This window comes from Phoca vitulina, unplaced genomic scaffold, assembly GCF_004348235.1.
Source record: "Phoca vitulina isolate PV1807 unplaced genomic scaffold, GSC_HSeal_1.0 scaffold51, whole genome shotgun sequence".
In the NCBI taxonomy this organism is placed as follows: Eukaryota; Metazoa; Chordata; class Mammalia; order Carnivora; family Phocidae; genus Phoca; species Phoca vitulina.
Window position 1 is genome coordinate 11,440,217 of NW_022589754.1, and position 11,621 is coordinate 11,451,837.

Sequence of the window (11,621 nt, forward strand, 5' to 3'; positions counted from 1 at the left end):
ACACCATGTGAAAACAGAGACACGTGGGAAAACATTATGTGAAGACAGAGACGAAAATTGGAATGATGCAGCTGCAAGCCAAGAGTGCCAAGGGTGGAGAGCCACTACCAAAAGGTAAGAAGAGGCAAGGAAGAACTTTACTCAGAGTCTCAGAGGGAGCACAACCCTGCTGACACCTTTATTTCAGACTTCTAGCCTCTTGAACTATGAGATAAAATTTATTATTTTAGTCCACCTAGTTTGTGGTACTTTGTTACAGCATCCCTAGGAAACTAATACAGCCACATTGTGCTTGTTCCATTAATTGAGCAAAATCATCCAGAAGCCAACAGTTTATGAAGCAGCCAGGGTACATCCTCATGCATAAGGCTATAGGTTGAAAACACTCAGTGGAGGAACTCAACAAAATTTTACATATCTTCTTGGAGCACCATAAAAGAGCTCTTAAGATAGTAACATCAGCTGGTAAAAGTATATTTCCAGTCTTCCCAGTAGTCCTGAATAACTTCTAAGAGGCATTTGAGTCTTTGGAGCTCCAAGAGGGTTGGATTGATTTTCTTCATGTTGAGATTAAAAATAAGGAGGTTTGAAATGCACTGTAGTTTCCATTCTCATTTTGCCATTTAGTAGCCTGACTGCCTTTTAAATTCTTTTTCTTGGGGTGCCTGGGTGGCTCAGTCAGTTAAGCATCTGCCTTTGACTCAGCTCACGATCTCAGAGTCCTGGGATTGAGCTCCACATTGGGCTCTCTGCTCAGCAGGGAGTCTGCTTCTCTTTCTCACTCTCCCTCTGTGTACTCTCTCTCAAATAAATAAATAAAATCTTTAAAAAAAAAAATTCTTTCGCATTTTAAGACACAGTCTCTTATCCAAATTCTCAATGACTCCTTGTTCTCTCCTTTTAATTGTTTCTACTTCCCTAACTATGTTTTGTATGTTTGGTTTTCTGAGAATCTCAGAGGTGAAATTAAGATTTGGACAGCCCATATTAAGACATTTGAATAAAGGTGGCACTTCTCCCCCTTCCAAAAGGAAGTCATCTCTGGGTCCCATAACCATTGGGAGCCATCCATCCAAGAGGTCATTACCCCCCTCTCCCAGGTCCCAGGTTGAAGCCTGGAATGGTAAAAAACAAAAACAAAAACAAAACAAAACAAAACAAAAACACAGGAAACAGAAAGAGAAACAGTAGGGAAGCATTGCAAACCTGGAGAAAGAAAAATAGCTTTCAGCTTCTTAATCTTTTCCTCCAATATATTAATTCATTGCTTATGGCTATCCAATTCATTCTTGAGTTTATTTTCTGAGAAGTAGTCATTTCAATAATACATTTGCTTGGGTAGAGTTTTTCTAAAGATTCCTGTAAGTACAGCCATTTGTCTACCTTGAAAAAGCTTTCCTCTGGCCATTAAAATACAGGGTACTCATAAGTATCCCCATCCCAAACATGACAGAGTGAAATCAGCCAACACTTTGGATCTCTCATATTTTTCTACCATTGGAGCTAATGGTGAACCAGATGGGATCTTAGAACCTATATTACCTATTTTGCTTAATAGTAACTCAAAATTTGCTATAGGGGTTTGGAATTTTCCCCCAGAAACCCAATTAAACTTAGCCAAAACAATTAGAGGGTGACTACTTAGCAAATAGCCAGAGTCTCACTTGATCAAAGGTGGTCACAAATCCTCTGACAAATTCATCTAGAAGAAGGGCTCATTCAAGCAATCCTATCCTCATTACTAAATTGTTTGTGGGGGGGGGGGAAGAGAAAGACCTAAAGAGAATCACCAGTTTATATAGAATTAACAGACTCTATCATTGAACAACGCAAATACCTTGAATGCATGCAAGTAGCCAACAAGTGACTACAAAGTTTAGTGGATTGTCAGCTGCATTTATATGGAATTAAAGCCATAGCTGTTACACATCATCCAACTTTTGGTGAACAGTGAACTGATTTTCAATTTATATCACTTGTTACATTGAGCTTATTCTCATAATTCTTCAGGCTTACTCTGGTGTTCTGTACTTTCATAATTCTTCATCAGGCATATTCTGACATTTTGTTTTTCATAATTCCTACAGTTGCTGACAGTGTACCTAGTACATATTATTAACCACATCCTTAAACATTCTTCAATAGGATTAGAATAAATTCCGTTTTCCACAAAACATGTATTTTTAATGGCTGCATGATATTCTATCACATGACCTTGCCAAAATTTATTTTAATACAATTTTCCTCTTGTTGGATATTTATATGATTTAAAATATTTTCCCATTGTAAACAACACCATGACAAATATCCTTATGCATAAAACATGATGCAAATTTCAGATATTTTCTTTAGGTTTTCTAGAAGTGGATACTCATGAAAATGAATATTTTTAAGCTTTAGTACATATTGATACACCACCTTCAGGAAAAACCATACTAGTCTATGCTCCCAAAGGCAGTGAATTAGAGGGCTTATCCCACCAAAGATACGCTTATCTTCATGTTGCAGAAAAAGATAAGACTGGTAAGCTTTTTTTTTTTTTTATGTTATGTTAGTCACGATACAATATATCACCAGTTTTCGATGCAATGATCCACGATTCGTTGTTTTCGTACAACCCCCAGTGCTCCATGCAGTACGTGCCCTCCTTAATAACCATCATGGGGTGCCTGGGTAGCTCAGTCATTAAGTGTCTGCCTTCGGCTCAGGTCATGATCCCAGGGTCCTGGGATTGAGCCCCGCATTGGGCTCCCTGCTCAGCGGGAAGCCTGCTTCTCCCTCTCCCACTCCCCCTGCATGTGTTCCCTCTCTCGCTGTCTCTCTCTCTGTTAAATAAATAAATAAAATCTTTAAAAAAATAAAAAATAAGTTCAATTTCAGATGGAGAGTTCAGTTATTCATCAGTTGCATATAACAACCAGTGCTCATCACATCACGTGCCTTCCTTAATGCCCATCACCCAGTTATCCCATTCCCCCATCACCTCCCCTCCAGCAACCCTCAGTTTGTTTCCTATAGCTAAGAGTCTCTCATGGTTTTTCTCCCTCTCTGATTTCTTCCCATTCAGTTTTCCCTCCCTTCCCCTATATCCTCTGCATTACTCCTTATATTCCACATATGAGTGAGACCATATAATTGTCCTTCTGTTTGACTTATTTTGCTCAGCATAATACCCTCCAGTTCCATCCATGTCGATGTAAATGGTAAGCATTCATCCTTTCTGATGGCTGTGTAATATTCCATTGTGTATATATACCACATCTTTTTTATCCATTCATCTGTCGGTGGACATCTGGGCTCTTTCCACAGTTTGGCTATTGTGGACATTGCTGCTATAAACACTGGGACACAGGTGCTGCTTTGGATCACTACATCTGTATCTTTGGGGTAAATATCCAGTAGTGCAATTGCTGGGTCGTAGGGTAGCTCTATTTTTAACTTCTTGAGGAAGCTCCATACTGTTTTCCAGAGTGGCTGTGACTGGTAAGATTTTGATAAGAAAGAATGAGGTCTTATTGCAACTAATGAAGATGAAAGTCTTTGGCATATACCTCTAATATGAACTACTCTATTTAAATATAATAATTTGACATGGGCAAGTTATCAGTTATAATTGATAATTAAATATAAACTGCCTAAAAGAATGGCAGTTAGGGGATCACGTGGCATAGGCCCATATGACTTGTGTCTGGCAAGCTGACAAACCATAGTACCTGTGATTGTTGGAAATGATTCAATGAGTTGGCTTTTATTTTGGGGGTGTTAAAATTCTTTCTAAGCTTTAAATTTTTAATGAAAACATTTAAGTAATACATGTTAATGGTACAAAATTCAAAAGGCACAAAATGGTATGCCATGAAAAGTATGTAGATGATGCCTATTCTTTCAGTCACCCAACTCTCCTGCCCTGAGTCAAGTTTCTTTTTTATTCTCCCAATGACATTCTGGGCATTTACAAAAATAAATTTCTCCTTTATGTATTTCTCTTTTGCCCTCCCACACAAAGGATACCATATAATACATACTGTTCTGTACCCTGCTTCTTTTCACTCAGGATTTAGCTTGGATATCATGCTATATAAGTATAGAAATAGCTTATCTATATATGTAAGCATTTATTTACTATTCACCATACATTTGGTGAGCACCTACTAAGTGTCAGACCTATTCTACACACTGAGATACAGCAATAAACTAAACACAGAAAAATCTCAACCCTCATGGAACTTATATCACAGGGTGGAGAAACACAAAAACAAAATAATATTAAAAATATATATTACATAATGGAAAGTGTTATAGAGAAAAAGAAAATGTTCAGCCTAGCTGAATGTGCCCATGATCACTTACAGGCAACTGCATGAAAAACGCAGTCTTTCAGTCAGACTGACTAGCCAAGGCCCAGGACAGGCCAAAGCACAAAGAGCAGTCCTTCTCAGCAAACAGGAGCTGATGCGTGAAGACATTCAGGATCAGGACACATTCAGGATCAGCACACAGGATCAGGACAGCAGGGAGAGGGCTCATTGCCCTCCTCCACTGACCGTATCTGCCTCTTGTAAAACAGAAATACCACCAGAAAGATAAACACCTGCCCAATGACAGGGTTCTGGGCCAGGAGGTCTCCACCTGAGCAGGGCAGTGGAAAAAGCCTGGACTCTGGTGTAGGAATTGGATCCAGGACCTCTTTGTAAATTTGTCTGTCCTAGTGGCCCACCCCTTAAGGAGACTAAAGATCAGATTGGGGGTGGGAGACCAGAGGGCACCAGTCATGGTAAGTCTTCCACCATGTCTGTCCCCCAAGAAGTGGCAAGAGGTGGGGTTTGGGGCTCATGAAAGAGAGACACTACAGATCCCTACAGCAAGGCACATTGGACTAGATCCTTTGGCCCTTGAGGGAAAGAGCCACAGTGAGACTGACCTGGGCTACAAGGGACAAAGCACTTTCTAAGGACAAGGTACAGAAAGGGCTACTCCAGGAAGACGTAAGCCCCCTGTCATCCTGAGGTTATTATCTAAGCAGAGAGCAGAGGGCCATGTGTGGAGGGGCCTCTGGCACTCAGCAAGAAGTTGGACCCCAGGACCCTTGGGGGCCCATGGACCCTAAAATGCTCTGATCCTTCCATCTTTGGAGGACAAACCCTGCCCAGTCCTGTCTGGCCTGGTCAGATGGTTCAGAAGCACCCCAGGGACTAACAGCCTTTTCCTGAGGCTTCAAAAAGGAGCAGTATTAGCATTCATTAGTGCTCTAATTGGCATTTTAATTGCCAGTCTCACTCTCTTCTTTTAGTCTTTATAGTGAGTACCTGGTGCATAGTCCTCTCCCTATTCCTCCCACCCCCACCCCCCTTCTCCCTAGAGATCAGCTCAAAGTTGTGCCTCACCTTCCCTTCAGCCACCACCCACATCCCCCAACAAAGCCTGGAGGCAGGGATAAGCTTCTCCAGGGCATCTGCATTGCACTTTCTCTCCCTCCCCCTGCAGTGAGCTCAGGAAATTGGTTTTAATCCACCAGGCTCCAGTTGCTTAGCAACAGAAAAGCCTGCTCCTAGCAACCAGAAGCCACAAAGATGCTGCAGAAAGAGGGGGTTGTCTGGGCCCTGCTCTTGCTCAGCTCTTGACTGCTGGCCTCCCTGATGTTTTTCTCATTGAGTACAGACACCCTTCCTTTCTCAGATGCCAGGTCTTGAAAGGCTGATCTCTGGGGCAGCTGCCTTGACCTCACTCCCCACCCATTCTTCCTGCCTGGAGCCTCTCTGAATCCCACCTCCCAGCCCAGCAGAAAACAGCTCATGATCACCGTGGGGTGGCTCCAGGAAGTGTCCTCACCTTCCAGTGACCAGTGACAGAGATCGCTGGCTATGTAGGTTCCTCCAGGCTGGCCTGGTGGGTGGGAGTGGAGGTGGGCCAGGCTCCTTTCACTCTGGGTGAGAGCAATTCCTGCCCTGGGTGTCAGGGGCTGTGCGTTGTAATCCCAGCCCACCTGAGTTTGAAGGGAGGTAAGGGACCATACATGACAACTCCCCACTTCTGGAGGTCAGAAAACTGAGAGTCAGATGGGCTCAGATCCACACAACATTTCAGTGTCGGCTGGGTCTGAACCAATGCCAGAGCACAAGGCTCCCCAACACAGTCAGCATCCCTGAGACTGCCAGGCCACTGTGCAACACAGAAGGCTTCTGCTGGCCTTCCCCAGAAGACAGTGAGGACAGGGTTCTCCACCACAAAGAAGAAGCCTTCTGCCCTCCTGCTTTTTGGGATGGCCTCAGCTCAGGGTGATCATCTGTGCAGATTTTCCATTTGACGAGCTGCTTTCCTAGAATGTTTTAACTTAATAAGAGTTCAGGAGTGTCCCCCAGGAGGGGGCTGATCAGAATTCTGACTCTGTGAGTGGGGGCTAACTGGTATCTTAATCTCAGATCTCACTGGACTTCCCAGGAGGTGCACATGCATGCATTCCTCTACCCCTTCTCTAGGGCCTCAAGCTCTGGCAACGGGGGCTGCCCCCTAGAAATAAACCATGGAAAGCGGGGGCTGTGGGAAACTGGCATCTAACAAGGGACCCCCATCCCCAACTCTCACCCTGAGCCGGGCCCCTAGGCAGGGACAAGCTTTCCCCTGGGCAACTTCTTTCTACCTTCCCCCCTCTTCTTTCTTCTCTCCCTCCCTTTCCCCCTTTCTCCTTCCCAAGAAAGGACTTCTGGCTTCCATTGCCTGGCAACCAGACTGCCACAGGCTGAGAAGAGCAGCGCAGATGCTGCCTAATGAGGGGGCTGAAACGAGGGGCAAAATCTCTGTCTCTAGTCATAAGCCTCTGCCAGCGCTGCTGCTGGTGCTCACAAATTACACATTTTCTTAAATTTGCAATTGCTGTGCTCTGTGATGAAAAGCCACATTTGGATAAATACCTCCTTGATCCACCCTTTTCTATTTCATATTGAAGATCTTTTGTTATGGAAAATTTCAAGCCTACACACAAGTGGAATAGCATAATGAGCCCTCCTGTGCACACCACCCAGCATCAACAATTATTAACTCCTAGCCAGATTGTCACATCATTGTGTCTGTAAGTATTCTGTATGCAGCTCTGGAACATCAGAATTCTCTTTTTAACATAACTACAGTGTTACTTTAAAGTAATTAACAATAATCCCATAATGTCTTCAAATACCCAGTCAGGGTTCAAACTTCAAATGTCTCATCAATATCATGAAGGGTTGGTCTGGTTTTTTAACAGTTTATTTGGGTCAGGATTGAAATAAAATCTACACATTAATCTATAGATTCCACTTTCTGAATATTGTAGGGAAGGAAAAACTTTTCCCCTACTCTCCTAAGCTCAGTAACTGAGGTGGGTAAATTAAACTGATAAAACACAGACTAACAGGAGGGGAAAACCAGAGTTTATTTACATGTGCATTCTCCATATGCATGGCAAAACTGAGTGATCAGAACTCAGAGGAGTGATTGGAGTTTGGTGCTTATATGCCATCTTACTAGGTGAGGGCTGGGGGAGAAAGGCACTTGCTGGAAAACAAATACCTTTTTGGAAAGATAAATGGGTTTTCAGGAGAACAAACAGTTGATAAGAAAGTTTGTGATAATGTTTGTCTCTACAGGTGTGAGTGGTCTTTCTGTCTCTTTCAGGACCACAAAACTCTCCTGGAGAAGAGATTTGGGGTAGATTTTATTCACAGTCTACCTCTGGGAGTAGATGGCCTGAGAAGGAATTTATGACCGCCTCATTTCCCAGAAGTTGCTGCTTTTAGTCAGATAAGGGAAGCTCCGGGAAGGATTTTTCCCCTGTTATCTGTTGACTCTCAAGTGTCTGCAGCTTAAAATAATCTCTATACCAACTCTAGGGTTCCAAGTGGGTCCCCACAATATTCCAACATAACAAGGAACTGAAATTACCCTGGAAACCATCAATCTCCAGGCTCTTCCTAGACTTCCTATGAGCTCTGCCTTGAGCTGTGTGAGGCATTATTAGTTCCCAAATCTTAAGATGAGGAGACTGAGACTCAAAGTGGCAAAACGAAGAGCTCAAGGTCACCCAGCTAATGAGGCACTGGGCCAGGCCAGTAACTCATGTCAGGAGTCCAAACTCCTAATTGTATGTGTCCTGGCAACCATACTCTGCCACCCCCACCTGTCCTGCCTCCAAAGAGGTAAGAGAAGGCTTTAGGAAAGAGTCAGGGAAGGCCTCCCCTGACCACCTCTTAGCCCAGGTCCTACCCAGCATCTGTGAAAGACCCATGCAATCCCACCTCCTCTGACTGCTCTGGCCCATTTCTTTCCTCCCAAGTACCTGCCTTTGGGTGCATGTGCCTCAGTCTCCCACTCACTCAGAAGCTCCCTGGGTGCAAGGGCCTTGGCTCTGGATATTGGTGACCTGCCCCAACTGAGACTCACCTAGAAGCATTTAGAAGGTGCTCCCCCAATGGGGAGCCTACTGACTGACTGCCTGAGTCAGGGGCCTTCTGGAGGGTAGGTGTGCTGGAAATACAGGTGAGTCTTTGGGAGGAGAGATCCTGGACCCCAGGAAGGAGCAGCCATCAGACACTGCAGAGTGAAAGTGGTCTCTCTTGTCCTCAGAGGAGTCAAGGCAGTGTCCAGGGAGCATCCTGGGCCCAGGCATCCTGAGGACAGGGGCCTTTGGCCTCACCCCTTCCTCTTATAGACCATTTACCCTCTGAAGGCATCAGGGAGTCCTCATCTGTGTAGCAAAGACACTCCAGAGAATCGACTGGGCTCTCATGTGGTTGAAGGAGCCCTCTCAGCTTGGAGCAATGAAGTCTGCTCTGGCTGGGGAACCCTGATGGCAGGTCTGGGTCTCTGCTCTTTCATTTTGCTGCTCGGTGACCCTAGGCAGGCAATTTCCTCCCTGTGGGTCTTCGTTTCCTTATCTCTACAGTGAAGGGGTTGGACCAGATGATCTCTAGGGTCCCACTAGCCTCCACATTTCTATGATCTCCAGGAAAGGGAGACCCATAACATTCCTTGGTAAATGGTTACCGTTCTTAATTATCTTTATAGTCAGAAGGGTCTTCCTGCCTGTTTCCTACTGTCTCTGAGCTTTAGCTCCTCCGGCCAAGGCCCAGGTCTGGATAAGCATGTTCATTGTCCCAGAAGTACCTGGGTGGGCAACAGGCATTTTCATGGAATGGAATGCACAACTCAAGTCACAATGGTGGGAGAGTGGGGCCTGGAGCTCTGCAGTCCCTACACCCAACCCCAGAGGTGTTCAGGAGGCAGCAGTGTTCAGACGTCAAGGAGATGAACAATTGTGACACTGATCATCTCCTTGCCCTCCATGTAGCCAAACCTCCCCATTTCTGGACAAGGAAACAGGGAGTTGTCCAAGCTCACAAAGTGCTAGGACAGGGAGGAGCTTGGAGTGGGGAAGAGCTGGGGACCTCCTCTGGAGGGAATCTTTCCTGGTGAGGGGTGGGGATGGTGAGGAGGAGAGCCAGTCCCCAGAGTTGTAGCATAAACTAAAACCAGTTTGTGAAACCCACCATCAGGGAGCTCCTGGTTTCTCCTGGGGGGAATGCGCACACACACACACACACACACACACACCACAGGAGAAGAGATCACAAACATCACTGACTACCAAGTACCCGAGCTAGGACTCTAATTTGACTGCCCCACCAGGAGCTACTGAATCTCCCAGCTATTTCATTTATTCAACAAATAGTGACTAAGTTACTGGGAACCAAACTGTAAACAAGTGGGACGTGGTCCCTCCCTCTCAGAGTTTGCAACATAGCTAGGCAGGCAAGTGCTCAAGAGGAGATTCCAACCCTGGGAACTACTCTCAGACTAAAGGAAGCCGGGGCCTGTGGGAACCCAGCAGAGCCCATCTCAGGGGCTCAGGAGCTACAGGCACTGTCCTGGCTGTGCCTATTTCTAGAGGAGTCAGTTCTGGTTGGTTGGGAAGGTAGCCATGGGGAGCAATTGACTTCCCTTCTTCAGGTCAGGCAGGCATAGTCAAGGATGTGGATGACCCTCAGGAACTTTTGTTATCTCAATAAGAACTGGGCAACTTCTGGGGCTTGGAGGAGAGGTGAGGCTCCTCTTCTTCAGGCTGGGGTTCTCAAAGTAATGGGTTGGGACCCCAAAGCTCACTGTTGAGTCTTCATTGGTTCTTCTGAGCAGAAGTTGCATATGAACTTGGCCCCCTTTCTCTTGCTGGTTGTGGTGATGTGAAGTGTGGGACTCAAAAAATGTCAAAAGTTAAATTATTCTGAAAAAAAATTTACCCCCACACCTTCTGAGGGCCAAGTCATTTACTTCTTCAAACCTGTGCTTGTGATTTAGCTTCCGTTGATCTTGACAATTAATATAAAAGGCACTGAGCAAGGGCACGGAGCAAGGCTGCCCCTTTTCTCCATCCTTGCTGCTCTTCTGCTATGTGTGTGGTGGGAAGTGACACAAGAAGCAAGGAGGGGAGAGGGAAGGTGTGGAAAGTGTCTTGTGGATTCTATATTTATGGAGCTTAGTGACATGTAGAGAGGTTTAAGTGAAACTTTCATGGAAAAAGGTAAGGAAATGCCTTGTTTTAGCTGCCCCGTCATTCCTATTGTTTGCTCTGGGAGTCTTTTGTTTCCAGGCTGTTTTGTAAGTGCTGAGCTATTAAGGAGCTGTATGTTTTCTTGGAACAGAAAAGGAAGGGCCCTCTTGTCCCATGGGCCTCTCCATCCATGTATACGTGCTCTCTCTTTGCAACTGTCTCTGGTTTGGAGCCTGTGCCTATGGAAAACAGTGGGCTTCCAGTCCTTTGGGGCCCAGGATTCCACCCCTTTTTATTCCCTCATACCGAGCCCCAACCCTGTCCACAGTCAATGAGAGAGAAAGCACAGGTGTGCTGCATCCAGCCCCTTCTTTTTTAGAGTTGGGAAGTGAGACCCAGAGAACACAGAGCTCTTGCCCTGTTCTAGAAGACACAAGGTAACTACTAATGAATTATAAAGGTAAGCTTCGATATTTGGAGAAGAAACAATAGAATGCTAATCCTCCACTTTTACTCACTCAACAATTTTTTATTAGTTGCTTGACATATGGCAGACACCATTCCAGGTGCAGAATACAACAATCAAAAAAAATGATATCTTCTGCCCACATGAATTTTACACTCTAATAGAAGAAAACAAACACTAAATAAATCAATAGGAAGATATAATATGTGGGCATCTGTCTTTTATATTTGGCCATTAACGAATGCCTCTTTGAGGAAGTGACATTTGAAAAAGAACTTCAAGAAAGTCAGGGAACAATCCATATGATTATCTAGGGGAAGATGTTCAGGTAGGAAGAACAACAACAATTATAATTCCCTGAGACATGTTTGAAGAACAAGAAGACCAATGTTCCTGTAATGAATGTGAGGTAATTAGAATATTAGGAGATGATGGCAGAAAATTGGTGAGTCTGATTATACACAGCCCTACAGGCCATGATAAGAAGTTGGCTTTTATTCAGTGAAGTGGGAAGCCCTTGCAATTTCAGGAGAGGAGCAAAATTACATCATCTAGTCATTAACTGGATCTCTGTGGTGCCTGTGCCAAGAATGAACTGTTTGTAGCAAGGGTAGAAACAATGAGACAGCTCAGAATGTT